This window comes from Drosophila subpulchrella, chromosome X (genome assembly GCF_014743375.2).
Source record: "Drosophila subpulchrella strain 33 F10 #4 breed RU33 chromosome X, RU_Dsub_v1.1 Primary Assembly, whole genome shotgun sequence".
In the NCBI taxonomy this organism is placed as follows: Eukaryota; Metazoa; Arthropoda; class Insecta; order Diptera; family Drosophilidae; genus Drosophila; species Drosophila subpulchrella.
Genome location: NC_050613.1, coordinates 8,453,236 through 8,470,019, shown reverse-complemented (window position 1 = coordinate 8,470,019; position 16,784 = coordinate 8,453,236). Strand labels below are relative to the sequence as shown.

Genomic DNA, 16,784 nt, shown 5'->3' with positions numbered 1-16,784 from the left:
TGTCTAAAAGTATGCTATAATATATTTCAAATACCTAAAGTCATAAAAAATACCACAATACCAAGATCTATTTATCAAAGCATACTTTTTAGCATATTTCAAAGTAATTTACAACCTATGCAGAATTGTAGTTCATTAAACATACGCACAAAGAAACCCTCTGAAAGGACATTGTGCATGACCAACCATTTTTATAATTATTATTAATAACATTTTTTTCATTAAATTTTCCAGATTAATAGAAAAAATAACAGATTCCTCTGGCGTAAAATCCCAAACGAAATGATCTTTCTTAATATGCAACATTTTTTCGCCCATCTGCACTTGTATTGAATCATTTATTGGTTTTTGTCGTGCCGCGAGCATTATTTTCATCGTTAAACCTGTTATTCTCATGAAACCTTTTGCAGTGCGTCGGTGTGTAAATGTCAATCGGAGGACATGCAGTTTTTTATTGTTTAATGAAAGGGTTTGCTGTCCTTTTTTTTATCGAAGCATCGGCATGCGGATAACTTCTTGTTGGCCTTTTATTAAAGGAATTTTCCTAATTAAATCCATCTCAATTTTTTCAGCCAAATAAATTATCGAAATTCCCGCTTTATGTGAGCAAGTTGGGATCGGGGGAAAAAACCAAAGTCCTGCCAGTCATCGAATGGCGAGATGTTTTTTCCAGCTCCATTTCCCTGGCAACAAAGAAGCGCCAATGACTTCAATGGGTGGGGCGAAAAAAATCGGGCGTTATGGTAGTTTTTTCTTTCAGACTGCAGCAACATAAAAATGTTCGTCCTCGTTTTCATTTTATTATTATTCTTCTCTCTCACTCTTCTCTGTACACATAAAAAATTTTCATAATTTTCTTTTTGTTTCTTTTTTTTTTTTGCTGTGCAGCACACTTTTATGCAGCACAAATATTATGCGCAAGGTAAAACTTTATTCTGTTTTTGTCGCTTTTCCTCCCATATACATATATATGCATTTATGTAATATATGTATAAATATATATGTGGTATTTGGTGTACACGTACAAAATGAGTTAACGCTTTATAAAAACACAATTTTTCCGCCCAACTCCGCCCACCAACCAATATGTCAATATACTTAAACCCAAAGTACGGAAAAAATGAAAAAGAGCAATTATAAAATCCCTTTTGTTGTCGATTTCCACAGATTCATCGTAAATGTAAAAGGGAATCGACACGACGAAAGAGGGATATTAATTGATTTTGGTGTTAAAGATAATGCTACATCCATAGTGACTCCACCTTGCATATCATTTTTAAAGGCGGGGAATTTATTAAATTAATTAATTGCATTTTCAATGTGTAAAAATTTACAGAGTTTACATAAGTACACATCAAAAATACCGTATAGAATTTATATATAGTGGATATAAGGTAGGGATATAAAGTAAATAATAATATTAATGTAGTGATTTTTTTAAAAGAATCAAAAATATACATTTTATTATTTTTTAGAGATTTTTTGGAACAAACAGAAAAATCAGGAAAACATGTATACATATTTTTAAAGTATAAGATAAAGTAAGAAAACCCGTTTTTCTGATTTTTCAAAACCAAATCACAGTATTTCAACTTTAGTTTAATATCTCTACAAGACCCTCTTATTTCATACTTCTTGCCAAAAGGTTTATATACTTGAGGGGTATATATACATATGTATATATATAAGAGGATGATAGAGATATGCTCATATACTGGGTACTTCCCCCACCCTTTTGTTTCCCTTTTCCTGGTACGGTAATAAATTTTAAGAATTCCCCCAACAATTTTGTTACCCTTTTTTTATATGTGCTAACAAATTTTTGGATTTTTTGTCTCTTAAACTTTGTGTTTTTTTTTTGTGAAACGCATTCTTGCTTTTAGTACTAATAGCACAAGGGAAAGGCGAGCGAAAAAAAAGGGTAGGATAATGGTAGGGGGATAAGAACTTTATGTTAGCTGCGTTTTATGTCCAGTGTACAAAATGGACCACACACACAAGCACATTTAGGGGAAAAAGGACCCACACTCACACAAACCCATTTTGGAAGTAAAGAAACTCCCGGCTTGGGTCAAAATTCGCCCGAGAAGAAGAAGAGGTGCTGTTGAAAAACGCTTCTGAAGAAAGAAGCTCGCGTACAGACCGAGAAAGCAAATTTCGCTTCACCTTTTTTCAGCTGCAAGAAATGCCAAAGGAAAGTTGAAAAACAGAACAAGCTGCAAAAAACTTCAGCACCAGAAAGCTGGCGAATAAATTGCGCAAAAAAAAAGGAAGGAAAAAAATGGGTAGAAAAAACCTTAAGAAGAAAGGACTTCGTTGGCTAGTATATAAAAGAATGCAATATGTACGGTTTTTCTGTAAGCGCATTATGATTGATATATAGAATACAGTCGAGCTTTATTTTATCGAAAGTAACAAAAAGTAACACATAACGTAGAGTATATGCAAATCTTATGTTCGTATACGATATGTTTCTGTACGAAATATATTGGAAATCCATTAAAATAATACTATATATATTTATTTTGACTTTTGAATGTGAAATATATAAGTGATATAAAAATCCTAGTGATATATCTAGTTTTATGGGTTTGGACTGTACGCGCATTAAGATTGATATATAGAATACAGTTGAGCTTTATTTAATCGAAAGTAACTAAAAATAAGTAACACATAACGTTGAATATATGCAAATCTTATGTTCGTATACGATATGTATCTGTACGAAATATAAAGGAAATCCATTCAAATAATACTATTTATATTTGTTTTGACTTTTGAATGTGAAATATATAAGTGATATAAAAATCCTAGTGATATATCTAGGTTTATGGGTTTGTACTTCAAGCGCATTATGATTGATATATAAAATACAGTCGAGCTTTATTCAATCGAAAGTATCAAAAAGTAACACATAACGTTGAATATATGCAAATCTTATGTTCGTATACGATATGTATCTGTACGAAATATAATGGAAATTCATTTGAATAATACTATTTATATTTATTTTGACTTTTGAAAGTGAAATACATAAGTGATATAAAAATCCTAGTGATATATCTAGGTTTATGGGTTTGTACTTCAAGCGCATTATGATTGATATATAGAATACAGTCGAGCTTTTTCTAATCGAAAGTAACAAAAAGTAACACATAATGTAGAATATGCAAATCTTATGTTCGTATACGATATGTATCTGTACGAAATATAAAGAAATCCATTCAAATAATACTATTTATATTTATTTTGACTTTTGAATGTGAAATATATGTGATATAAAAATCCTAGTGATATATCTAGATTTATGGGTTTGGACTGTAAGTGCATTATGATTGATATGTAGAATACAGTCGAGCTTTTTCTAATCGAAAGTAACAAAAAGTAACACAAACGTAGATTATATGCAAATCTTATGTTCATATATGATATGTATCTGTACGAAATATAATGGAAATTCATTAATATAATACCATTTTTATTTATTTTGACTTTTGAATATGAAATACATGTGATATAAAAATCCTAGTGATATATCTAAAATTATGGGTTTGAACTTGATTACTTAATATTTTTTTTTTGAAATCTTTCTTATTCTTTTTCAGCCTTAACTTATAGAGGCTCCACTGTACTAAATAGTGGCATTAAAAAACGCATGTCCGGCACTCAAGGATTGGGATTTGAGTTCGGTTTCTGTTTCGGTTTTCTGACTTGGCTCACTCACAATAATAGAAACCCCCCTCTCTCACACACACTCACACATAGAGAAGAGTTAACTGCAAAGGGTTTTTGATCCCAATCTCTTTCCCCACCCACCATCCCCCCAAAACCCCCACACGATAGAAGCGTTACACATTTAAGTTCCTTAAAATAAAAAAAGCTACAACCAACACAGACACACGAAAAGGGGGTGGGTGTGTGGGTTGGGTTGGCATAAAAAATACATGTTTTATTGTAGTATATTTTTCCCGCCAAGCAGTCACACACACACAGACACACACACACATGCAGGGCCCCTTTTTCTTTTGGATTTTCTCATGGAAAATATTTTTCAGTTTTTATCACATTTTTCTTCTTCTTTGGATTTTGTTTTGTGTGTTTTTTGCTGCATCTTTTTTTATTTTATTTTTTACTTCTCCACTGCTTGTAAGCAGTGCAGGGCATGGGAGGGGCTGGTGGGGCAGTGGGGGTCGAAAAGGGGGTGACGCAAAAAGGTTGCGAGCGGAAAAATAAAAATGAAAAAAGACATTACAGCGACTGCGACGTTGGAGAGAAGAAAAAATAAATAAATAAAAACACAAAAAGCTGGCAGAACGAGGGGAAAAATAAAGAAAGGCAGGGATCAAAAAAAGAGGAAAAAAAAACATAACGACCGTTTCTCGTTTCATTTCGTTTCCCCACACCCCCCCCCCCCCCTTTTTTTTTGCAGTTTTTCCCCCTCCGCCCCTGCTCTTTATTATTATTTTCAGTTTCTGTCTTTTCCCATTTATTTTTCTTTCTTATTTTTCGCTCCATGTTTCTCTTCTACTTTTTAAGCTGTAATTTTTTACTTGACGTTTTTTATGTTTTCTGAGCTTCCAGCTCCTTTTTTTATTTTCTGCAATTTTATCCTTTTTTTTAAATATCGATTTTCATGTCAACTTAAATGAAAGGTACACAGTTTTCCATACAAAAAAAAAACGGAATGTAAAAAAAAGGAGAGTACGGAATTTATATGTGGACCTGTCATCCATGTGTGTGTGTGTGTGTGTGTAACGCTTTCTGCTTTTCCCTGCTGTCTCTTTTTATTATTAATTTTTTTATTCACACACACACACATGGTTGTAGATTTCCCCCATTTCCTTTTTATAAATGCTTGGCAGGGACACACAGCGAGGAAAACAACTCAAAGATACACGGAGAAATTTCCACTTTTTTTGCTCGGCTTTTCATTTTTTGTTGTAGTTTTCCCTTAGCATTTTCCGGGTGGAGGTGGTAAATTCCAGCCATGATTAATGGAGAACTCAATCGAGATAGATACAGTTTTATATACATAACTGAACATTTACTACCAATACTTATGGATTCGTGTATATTTCAGGGTACAACAAGCGCCATTTCTCAATGCCAATTCCCGATGGCAATCTTTGGGATAACCAAAAACCAAAATGGATTTTCAATTTGAATAGTTTCATTCCTTAACAATTTTGAGGACTTGGTAAAGTTTTATTAAGTGAATCTTATTATGTCGATCAAATTTAAAAAGTATATTATAATATTGTATGTATATATCTTATCTTTCCTCTTTAGTTTTACTTGGATTATTTGTTTTTAACTTATTTAAAATGATGGATCTTTACATATTCTTTTATTCTTATTTGATTTGTGTGTAAATATATTTTCATAAGGATGTTTTATTCTTTTTTAAAGTTTAAAATAGTTTTTTTTTAATCATATAAAATCTAGTTAAGACCCCCCGATTGAATATCGTATCACTGCTTGCCGGAAAGTAATTAAACTGCTTGCCACACTGACCTCATATCGGCAAAAAAAAGGTCAAGGTTAGCTAACTTTGTTGATTGACTTAAAATAAAATATTATACTTGTTTAATGTTTCCTCATTACTTATCTTTGTATTACTAGTTTTTAACTAATTTAAAATTAACTAAACACAAATATATTTAGTTTGATTTGTGTGTTTATATATTAGCACAAGCAAGTTGTATTTCTTGTATTGTAAAGGATTGTTATTAATTTTTAATAAACTGTTGGTCAATGTTTCAATGAAAAAAATAATTAAAAACAAGGGAGAACGCTATAGTCGAGTACCTCGACTATCAGATACCCGTTACTCAGCTTAAGCGACCAAAGGGAAATGGAGATATGCAAGCAGCAAAGCGAGATTTAAATGCGCCACCTACCGGCGGAAGACAGATTTAAGCGTTGTGTGCGTTAGGGTAGGCGTGACAAATTCATTGTTCAATAGAATAAGTTAGCCGCGCACTTTGCTCTCTCTGAGCGCCGGCAGTGCTTTTCTCTTTGCCGCTAAGTTCGGCCGGCAACTATTTACATACACACACATACACGCGTAAAAACATTTCGCACTGTCTGGCTCTGACGTCATAGCTTTTTTTCTTGGGAGGTTTGTGGGCGTTAGAGTGGGCGTAGAAAAATTTTTTTTGGGTCAATCGATAGGTATGGACAAGACTAATACATTTCAGTTAAAATTTTCTATCTAACATCAAAACTGTAGGAGCCACAGTTTTGGGCGGTTTGTGGGCGTTAGAGTGGGCGTGGCACTCTACTGAAACAAACTTGCGCTGCGTAAGAAGCTCAGGAATCTGCACGCCAAATCTCAATAGCCTAGCTCTCATAGTTTCCGAGATCTCAGCGTTCATCCGGACGGACAGACAGACGGACAGACGGACAGACGGACATGGCTAGATCGACTCGGCTAGTGATCCTGATCAAGAATATATATACTTTATGGGGTCGGAAACGCTTCCTTCTGCCTGTTACATACTTTCTGACGAATCTAGTATACCCTTTTACTCTACGAGTAACGGGTATAATTATCTGATTAAGACCCCCCGATTCAATATCGTATTACTGCTTGCCGGAAAGTGATTAAACTGCTTGCCACACTGACCTCACCTCGCGACAAAAAGGGTTTAGGTTAGCTAATTTTATCGATCGAATTTAAATAAAATTTTATGCGTATTTAATATTTCCTCATTACTTATCTTTGCATTTCTAGTTGTTAACTAATTTAAAATGAACGAACCACATACATATATATTTTGTTTGATTTGTGTGTTTATATATTAGCACATACCAGTTGTATTCCTTTTTAAAGGATTGTTACTTATTTAAAAAATATCTGTTTGTCAATGTTTCAATGAAAAAATTGATTTAAAATTATCTGGATAAAACCCCCCGATTGAATATCGTATCACTGCTTGCCGGAAAGTAATTAAACTGCTTGCCACACTGACCTCGCCTCGGCGACAAAAAGGGATTATCCCTGGTATAAACCGATTTCGGAATTAACTCAAACGATGGACACAAACGAAATTCGTTTTTTTTACACAACGCAAAATGGAACGGAAAAGGGAGTGGGTCTGAAAAATACTGTAACCGCATTATCAATTGCATTAAGGCTCCGATAAGTGCAGGGCCCCAAGTACCGAGTATATAACGCCAATGTACATATACAATATTGGTGGGTAGTTATGTACACGTTCTATATATAATACACACATCCTTTTTCCTGCCAACAGCAATTTTCTTTCTTTATTTTTCTGCTTCTTTACCAGGACTTTTTTTTTGTGCTCCACTCGCTTTTGTAATTTGTATAATTTTTTAACATTGTCGACGCTGCTGCTCCTGTTTTTTTTCCAATATTTTTTGCGTTGGCTTTTTGCTTCTTGTTTTCCACCTTTTTGTTATTTTTTTTTTCTTTTTTGTAGCTTTCCTTAACGTGGAGCAAAAAATTTTAATATAAATTTATGTGCTTGCTGACGAAGCGGATGGTTGGGGGGGGTTTAAACTTGTTTGCAAATGGAACACGGGAAAAGAATGTAGAGTGTTTTACACAATTTTCATTTCGTTATTTTTAATATTAATAAAAGTAATAATACGCAAGCGGAAAAAACATATATGAAAATGAAAAAGTTTCACATCCGTACATTTCCTTGTCCTCAGCTGAAAAATCCCCACCCTTCAACATAATTGTGTATTGCCCCACAAAAAACTGTAATTAAACAAAGCAGTAATCGAAAAATGACGATTTGGTTTTTTGTTGAAAGTGGCTAGCTCGAAAAACAGAATATGGAACTAAATATTTGCCGAAATTTATGAAATTCCAAAGGAAGATTGAATTTATCCTAATCCAAACATTACCATAAACATATTTCCCCTTTTTAATGTCAATGATAACTGAAGACTATTTATTTGATTTATGCAAACAATTCCTCTTCTTTCCATCAAAAAACCGCAACGAAAGATATTCAAAGAAAACAGAAACCAAATACGATCTGCAGACAGGCGAATTTCACATTGTGTACAACAAAAACTACTAAGTACGGTAGAAATTTGCATCGAGTACAGTGAAACACCTTAAGTTAAACTACAAACTAAATTAGGATGGCATTTATAGTTTAAAACTACAGTACCTACTATTTAATTTTGGACAACAATACCTATAAATCCTATAAAGGTTTTAATGTATCCTATCACATTCTTCAACATCAATCATTGTCAAATTCTAGTTATATCTTTTTTAGGAGTTTTTTCTTTTGAGATTAGGAAGCCACATTGATAGGAAATCTGGTTTAAGGAAGTTATGCTGTGGCAACAGGCTTCCTCAGCTTCTTTAGCTTTTTCCATTTCTTCTAGCTCCCAACTACAACTTGCATAAATAAAAAAAAAAAGGTTTTCTATAGGCGACCAAAAGTTACCTTATCAAAATTACGAAATAAAGATTTAAAATTTTAAAAAACATATCAAAAATTATTAGGACACTGTCCGTAGTAAAATAATATCCGTAGAAATACCATTTCTTCCGGTTAAACTTTAGTATGACGTTTATTCTCAAAACAAGTTTGTATTAAATATACGACCAAAAGTTACCTTATCAAATTTACGAAATAAAGATGAAAAATTTTAAAAAACATATCAAAAATTATCCGGACACTGTCCGTAGTAAAATAATACCCGTAGAAATACCATTTCTTCCGGTTTAACTTTAGTATGATGTTTTTTTCTTAAAACAAGTTTGTATTAAATGGACGACCAAAAGATACCTTTTCAAATTTACTAAATTAAGATTAAAGATTTAAAAAAGATTTCAAAAATTTTCAAGACCTGTCCATGGTAAGATTGTATCCTTAGAAATACACTTTGTTTCGCTTAAACTTCAGTCTGATGATTTTTCTTAAGCCAATCTTTACGTTTTGTAGGTAAAGAGGTTTACTTCTGTTAAAAATCGAGCATTCCCCTGGTACTCCACAACTTTACAGGGTATACAAGAATAAAATAAACGAGACGACAGAAAGACCAAGCCAAATGAATAAGCAGTTTCTCCGCTTTTGCTTTAAGCCAGAAAAAACACACAAAAAAGAGAAAAGGAAACATCAACAAAAAAATAATAATAAGAAATGTAGAAAGAATTCGCATTCGAAAGCAATTCAAAGGAAAAATCTATGCGTTCTTTTGATTCTCGCTTTCTTGGCAAATTGGTAGGAGTTTTTTTCCCGAGCGCGTTTATGTTTTTTTTTGTCATACCCATTAAAGATGGCAAACGGAGAAGGGTGTTTATGGATTTCAATAAATATTTACTGCGGCAATTTTAGCAAACACGAGAAGTGGCATAAAAAACGCAGATATTTGATGCCTGTTTAAATGCTGATATAACAATATTTACATTTGGGTATATATCAGTTTTATATAATAGGTTAAAACTTAATTTTAGTTTGCAAATTAGTAGACCCCAAATAATACACTATTACATTTTTAATGTACGAATGCTGGGAGTCCTTTAATGGATATTTCCCATTCGAACCCAGTTGACACGCTTCGTTTTGCTGGTGATTGCGGATGGGCAGCAATTCGAAATTCGTATTATTAATAAGTAATAAAAAGAAATGAAGAAAATTGCCAAAGAGCACAGAACACGCAGCAAGCAGTAAAAATCGAGAAAAAGAAGCATCTTACAGATACGCAGGTTTCCCCCTTTTTTTTTGTAGGCACACATTTATATACATACGTATATGTTCATTTGGCAGATTTTGCGGTTGCGTTTGCCTTTGGGATCTTGTGTTTTGTTTTTTTTTTTCGGAATGCCAAATGCAGCAGAAAAAAAAACCGAACCTAGGCCAAGAAAGGGAATGGAGGTCCAAATTGAAGTCCAAGACAGTGCTGCCCAGAAATCATCTAAAAAACAGGACAGATCACTGGGGGAAACAAGCACAAAAAACTGATCAATTTGTAAAAGAAAAGATTGTTTTTTATTGATATTTAATTTTAAGCTAGGTGGTTATCTTATGCGGGTATTCAGATACTATCATAATAATCAAAGATCATTTTGGAGTCAATGCCTGAAACACAATTTTTTCAATTGTGATAAGACCAAAACAAACACATCTCACAGAAATGCACTCTAAAGGACATTTTCCTATTTTTGTCTGTTTAAATAGAATATACGACCAAAGTATTTACTAACGAATATCTACTTTTAAATTAATCCTTTTGCTGGTCAGAGAAATGCAGGCTTTACATCCTTTTATCAATTTTGAAGATTTTTTTATATTAAATAAGCTCCCCCCTTTTATGAGTTAAACGATTTAATATTTTGCTAATGGACGTATGATACTTTTACTTTATACTTTTCAAACAACAAATTAAATAACGATGTAATATTTTGCTAATGGACATAAGATACTTTTCAAATAACAAGTTAATTCAACCACTTTGGCTTATGTACTTTTTATCGAAGTAAGGGCTTTTTAGCGGACTGTGGCTGTTTAAAACTAAACGAATGTAAGGAGCTTAAAAAGGAATAAGTTGTCCGGAAAAAGGATAAATGGGCAGCACTGGCCCAAGATCAAGACCCAGCTACCAAGTCCCCGATCTGCAGCAAAATATACAATTGCGAATAAGGCCAAGTGCAATAACACTTAATGCACACACACACACACTAGATATATATACGCATATATGTACAGATATCTGGAGAGGTACGCAACATCATAAAGCCTTCTGCCCCCAAAACAACAACACAAAAAAAAAACCAACCTGCAGACCAACAGCAACAAAAACTGTGCAACTTTACTTTACGATCCTCTATAACTATGATATTGCCAATGTTGTTATTGTTCTTGTTGGCCAAGTGCATTCGCCTTCCGTTTTTGTTGTTGTCGTGTGTTGACTTATGCAGCTTCTTCTTCTCAGCTTTTAAGCCCCCTCTACCGCATTATGCCCATATGACACGAAATGAAAAACAATGTTTTACCAAACGAAATATCTACTAATAATACAAAAAAAGTGTTTAACTTTAAAATATAACTGGATGTTGGAGATGCAAAGAAATGAACTCACTATAACATAGACATTCCCAAAAATATTCTTAAACTTAAAACTAGTTTCTTTCTTAAAAAAATACTAAAGATACAAGAAGGGCTTAGTAACCAAAATTAGGAAGTATTACTGTTTATCGGAGATACAAATAACTTTACTCAAGATCACAGTACAGTACATTTACTCATTATGAAGTATTTTCAAAGAAATGAACTCACTATAAAATAAACATTTCCAAAAATATTCTTACACTAAAAACTATTTTCTTACCAAAAATAAATACGAAAGATACATAAAAGGCTTAGTAACCAAAAGTTGGAAATATTACTGTTTATTGGAGTTACAAATAAATTTACTGAATACAACAGTACAGTAAATTTACTCAATTTCATATCATAACTCAAAAATATGGTCACACTAAAATTTAATTTATTTTAAAAATAACTTCTTTTTTTTAATATTCTTTAGAATTCAATTTAAAAATCAAAGCTATTTTTGGTTGTGGTTCTTTATTTTTAGCTAAGTACTCTACTTTCTTTAGTGTCATATAACCATAATTTATCTTAGCTTTTCTAAACAGTCTTTTCTTTTTTTTAGCTCGCTTTGTTGTTGTGGCTTTTCTTGTTGAAATTATTAGACAGCAACAGCAACAATAGTAAAAAAAAAACACGCAGCGTCCAGTTTGGCACACACACACACACACTGCTGAAGATAAAGATACATATTTTCTTTTTCTTTTTTTTTTTGGTTTGTTGCTCCAAGCATTCAGCGCATCTGTGTAACCTCAAGGTTGCTGAACCTCAAAGGAGCTTGGCTAAAAAGGGGGTGTGCGAAGGTGAAAGACGAACCCGTACCATAAGAATAAAATTGCAAAAAAAAAAACAGGACCTCACCATAAATAGAGTCCTGGCCAAATAAGCAGATAGTATTTTCTTGCCCTTCTATTTCGGTGTTCTTTGTTTTTGTCAGATATTATTTTTGCTTGAAAAAGTGTATCAATAATACTAAGTTTAGTATTATTGAAAAAACATGAACCCCCAATATTCTCTTAATTTCTACGGATCATATTATGGTACCAAAATGGTTCGAATTCACTTCGATCTAAACAGAAGAACCCCCCAAAAATATTTATGGAATAGAATTTCGTTTACATTTAGCCATTGGTGTAAACAAACTCTTTAAGTATACACATAAGGATTCCCAGGAACAGATTAGGGTTAATTTGATACCCGCTCTGAACAATCAATTGGATAATATTTTGTCTACGTTCCTTGATTCCTAAGATGTTCTTAAGGTTTAAGTTTATTTAAATGGGCTTTAAATATAACCTTGGAAATGCTATACCTATTTTATAATTTAAAATTTGTTCTTGGGACAATCACTATAATACTAATTTTTTCGATTTACATTGAATAGTGAGATTGTTAATAAAAATTATGACTATAAATGATCACCTAAAGTGTAGATATAAAGGGTGGACTCTACAGCTCCTGTTATTAATAAATTCATTATATAATGTTTCAAACCATATAACTTGCAAAAAAGTACCCAAGAAATATAATCCTTCAAAATATTTACAGTCCTCGACTTTGGTTTGGAAAAAAACAAAAACTCTCACCGACTTGGCACCTCATAAATGTCTTGGCCCTATATAAATCCATCAGGCTGATGGGGCTTAAATCAAGTCAAGGTCTAGCCAGAGCCTATAAATAATGTTTGCGTAGATCGCGAAAAACCCTTTTCCAGGGAAGTAGTCAAAGGAGCCGATAACACAGGACCGATGATCAATGGCTTGGAGCAGGTGCATCGGTTTTGGGATGATGTGGATTGAATGTCAGGGGGGTTCCCCGCTGGAGAAATTCCCTTTTTGCCCCGGCAAGGTAGAAAAGCCTTGTTAACTGATACTACTTCTGCTGCTGCTGCTGCTGCTGCCTTGTGTTTTTGCTAGAAAAGCTGCACAAAAACCTGGCTGACTAAAATACCAAACAAGACGAAACAAAAAACGAAATTGAATAAAACAAAACCAAAAGGGAGAGCAAGCGGGAAACAGAAATTGCAAAGCTGGAAAAAGGAAAAGCTGCATTGCACAATCTCGGAGGGGAAATCGGGGGAAATGGAGTAAGTTACCTACTACTTACAGCACTGAAAAAAAATTAATAGCAAATTAAACAAAACATTACAACATGTTATTGAAGTACAATTAATTTAAGACATATTATATTTATAATTCTTAAAATAAAATAAATCAATAAAAATCAAAGCAACGTTCTTATTGCGCTTAAAACGCTCTTCTTATCATTTAAGCTTATCAATAAACACAACTCAATAAAAATAAGAACTTAAAAACATCTTTATTTTTCTTTTTTTTTTATATTTAAAAAAATTTTCTTACCATCTAATCCTATCATTAAACCCATCTCAATATAAGTAAAAACGTTAGAATATCAATAAGTTATTATATATTTTTTATATTTAAACATTTAACATTTTCTTCATGTGTAGCTACCAGCTCCTTCTGCAGCTTGGTTCTTTTTATTCTTTTTTGTTTTTTTTTTTGTTTTTCGTGGCGGCTCATGAAAAAGCCAAAGAAGCTGCAGATACAAATGTAAGATGTAAGATACTCGGGGGAAAAACTCACTTGCTGAGGGGGAAAAAGAACATTCATCAAGAAAACTGTCGTCGTTTTTTGTGTGTGCGCTCCACGGCATTTGGTATCTGTATCTTTGGCCGGTGCTATATGTATCTGTATCTGTAGCTGTAAGTACGTTAGCCTCCGCCGCGGATTCTAACTCAAATTACTGCCTTGCTTAATGCCATTTGCTTCTTGTTATTGGTACTTCGGTACATCGGTACACTGGGTGAACCCCTGGCCAACCAGCCATTTGTTTATGTCGGTGTTTTGTATTTCAATACCGCCTGCTCGTTCGTTTTTATTTTCATTATTAATGTAAACTTTAATATAATATCTGTACTGCTCGTGGAAAAGCCACAAAGGATTGTAAAAAGCCAAGGACCAAAAAGTTTTGGGGTAAAAAAAACTTTTAAGCTGCCGTGAAAAGTGGGAAAAATATTGGTTAATCCTAAAAGAATAAAAAGTATGCAGCTTCATAAGACATATTACATTTTAAATTACTTATTTTAAAACTTTTTAGACAACAAAAAGTCTAAATGTTAAAAATGCAATTTATTTAACGTTCGGTAAAGGATAATATTTCAATCAAGAACAATTTCCACAGAAACCCTACTGACTTTTACTATTTCATTTAAATTACTTTAATAACAAAAGCCCCACTACAAAATAAATGGAGAGCATAGGAAAATAACCACAAAAAAAAAGTAAGGGGAAAAACGTTGATGATGATGGAGGCGAAATCTCGAAATGAGAAGAGCAAGGAGTTTTTTTGCCGTCAGTCCGCTTAAAATGAGAATGTTGATTCCCTGTACACAGTGCTGAATTAGGGGTACTCTAGACATCATGAAATGGGAACAAGTTAAATAATATCTTATATCAAACCTGCACATAGCGAAATGCTTGAATATTGAACATTGTTCTTGAACTGAGAACATTTGTTCTTAAAAACCGTGCGAGTACATTTTGGTATCAAAGTTCTCAATATTAGAAAGAAATGGTGAGAAGAGAAAAGTTAAATTAAGTTTATTTAACAACATTTTGTTAAGTATACACAACTGACTGGACTAATAGTTTATTTGTTGAGATATACAATGTTAGTTCCGCCATTTAAACTTGATTCGAGCAAAATGAAAACATTTTTATCTCAAATTAGAACGTCAGAATTTTCTCTGTGTGAATAACCACCAGAGACCTCTCGTAATTCCTTCCCAATTGGAAAATGTATATTAAAAATTTATATTTCTTTAGCCTCTTATACAGTCGGCTGATAAAACCTCCCCACCAGTACTAGATATCTGTTAGTCGTTGATATTTTGAAATTACTTTTTTACTATCTGGCTGTTTTTTGCTGCTTACTTTTTTTCCGAAGCAAAATCTGTGTTTTCGTTTTTTTTGGGCACTTTGTAATTTATTACGTTTTTTGCTGTTCCCTGCTCCGTTCGAGTATTTTATAAAATTGTTCAATTTTTGCACGAGACAATGTCGCAGGGTCGCCCCACACTCTTCCGCCCCCCGAAATTCCCGCCCATGAAAAGCAGCAGTAAAGTGGCGCTGGAAAATGAAAAATAATAAAAAAAAAGGAAACAAAACATGGAAAAAATGAAGGAAAAATGGGAGGGGCAAGGAAAAGCGTACCAAAGTGAATATTGAGATATTTTCCATGCTGACAACCAGCTTGGTTTGCTTCGTTTTCAGTTTCGGTTCGTTCAAAAGTGATTTACTCTTTTGGTAATGTGCAAGTCCCTCCCAAAACGCCCCCTTTTCCCCGATTTTCCACTCATTTTTTCCCTGCATGTTTATGTGCAATTTTCTTTCTCACACACACACACCACTTGCCACTTTTGCCATATACAGTTACAACATATCTGCACTTATATAATATATAAGACTTTTTCTCTATAAAAAAAGGGACTACCTAGCCGTTCAAAAAAACACACAAAAAACACAAAATGTATAAGGTTATAGAGCGTGAAACCGTTGATACCCTGGAAAATTCACTCTTTCAACAAGTTGATTCCACTTCATTACCATTCGACCTTGCGAAGGGATGTCTATGTCTCAACCCTGTCGTGTGTTTCAAATTTGATGAAACTGCTAATGCGTCCCTTGGGTTTTAGGAAAAACCAAAAGGAGCAGCTGAAAATTCGGTTACCTTCTTTCAAATACACTTACCATAATCCTAATACAGCATTTAAGGGAATTTACCAAAATTAAGTGTGACCAAATGTGTTAGAATGCGGTATAGTGTGCCCAAATGTCCAAGTGAATCAGAACAAAGCTTCTGTTAGTGATATCAAAAGAATAATATACCTCTTTTTAAGGGTATAGAAATAAGTAGACCTTCAGTTTTGGACGCCACTCTTACCACTTTTGTTCTCTGCAAAATATAAATGAAGGTTTTTACTACTCCTGTTCCTTTTTTTTATTTTTGCTACCTTTCTTACCTTCCCCAATGCTGGAAAAGTTCGTTCGTTCATTCGGTTACAGTTTTCTTTGCCCACCCTTTTCTTTCCCCCCCTTTTTAAGCTTATAGTTTTTCCTCCCTTTGCCAAGCGCGCCAAAAAAATTGAGTAGGAAAATGGGAGGGGGTAGGGAAATGGGAAATGGGGAAAAGCGGACAGGCAAAAACCGAGCAACAGTAAAACGAGCGTTTTTTCCTTTAGTGGAGAAGTGGGTAGGTTTTTGGGGGTAAATAAATTAAATGCTTGACTTTATTTTGCCAAGCGATGTTTGCCTTGTTTTAATATTTTCCTTGCTTTTCTCTGGATATACTTTTCGGTTTTTTCTGCTCGTATTTTCCCTTTGTCTCCAACACTCTTTTTTTTTTCTTTTGCTCATTCTTTTGCCTTTTTGTGCCTTTCTAGAGCATGATTTGTAGTTCGTTTCGTTGGATGGAATTCCAATCTGCTGGCTAACAAAAGGGTGGAAATATACAAAAAGATTTCCATAAGTTCTCATCGGGCGGCGAGGATAAGGGGTCGATAAGGGAGTACGAAAGGATACACTTTAAACCTGTTGCGGTTCAGGGAACTTGATAAGAACTTGGATTTCTTCAGGCTACAAAACGTATTTCCCTATATACCTTATACATATGTTT

At 33.5% G+C, this 16,784-nt stretch overlaps 1 protein-coding gene across 2 annotated transcripts in view; it reads right to left on the bottom strand.

The window, feature by feature from the left end:
• Positions 1 to 16,784, bottom strand: part of LOC119557558 (protein tramtrack, alpha isoform) — a 28,267-nt gene that overhangs the window by 5,961 nt on the left and 5,522 nt on the right. The window lies entirely within an intron of this gene.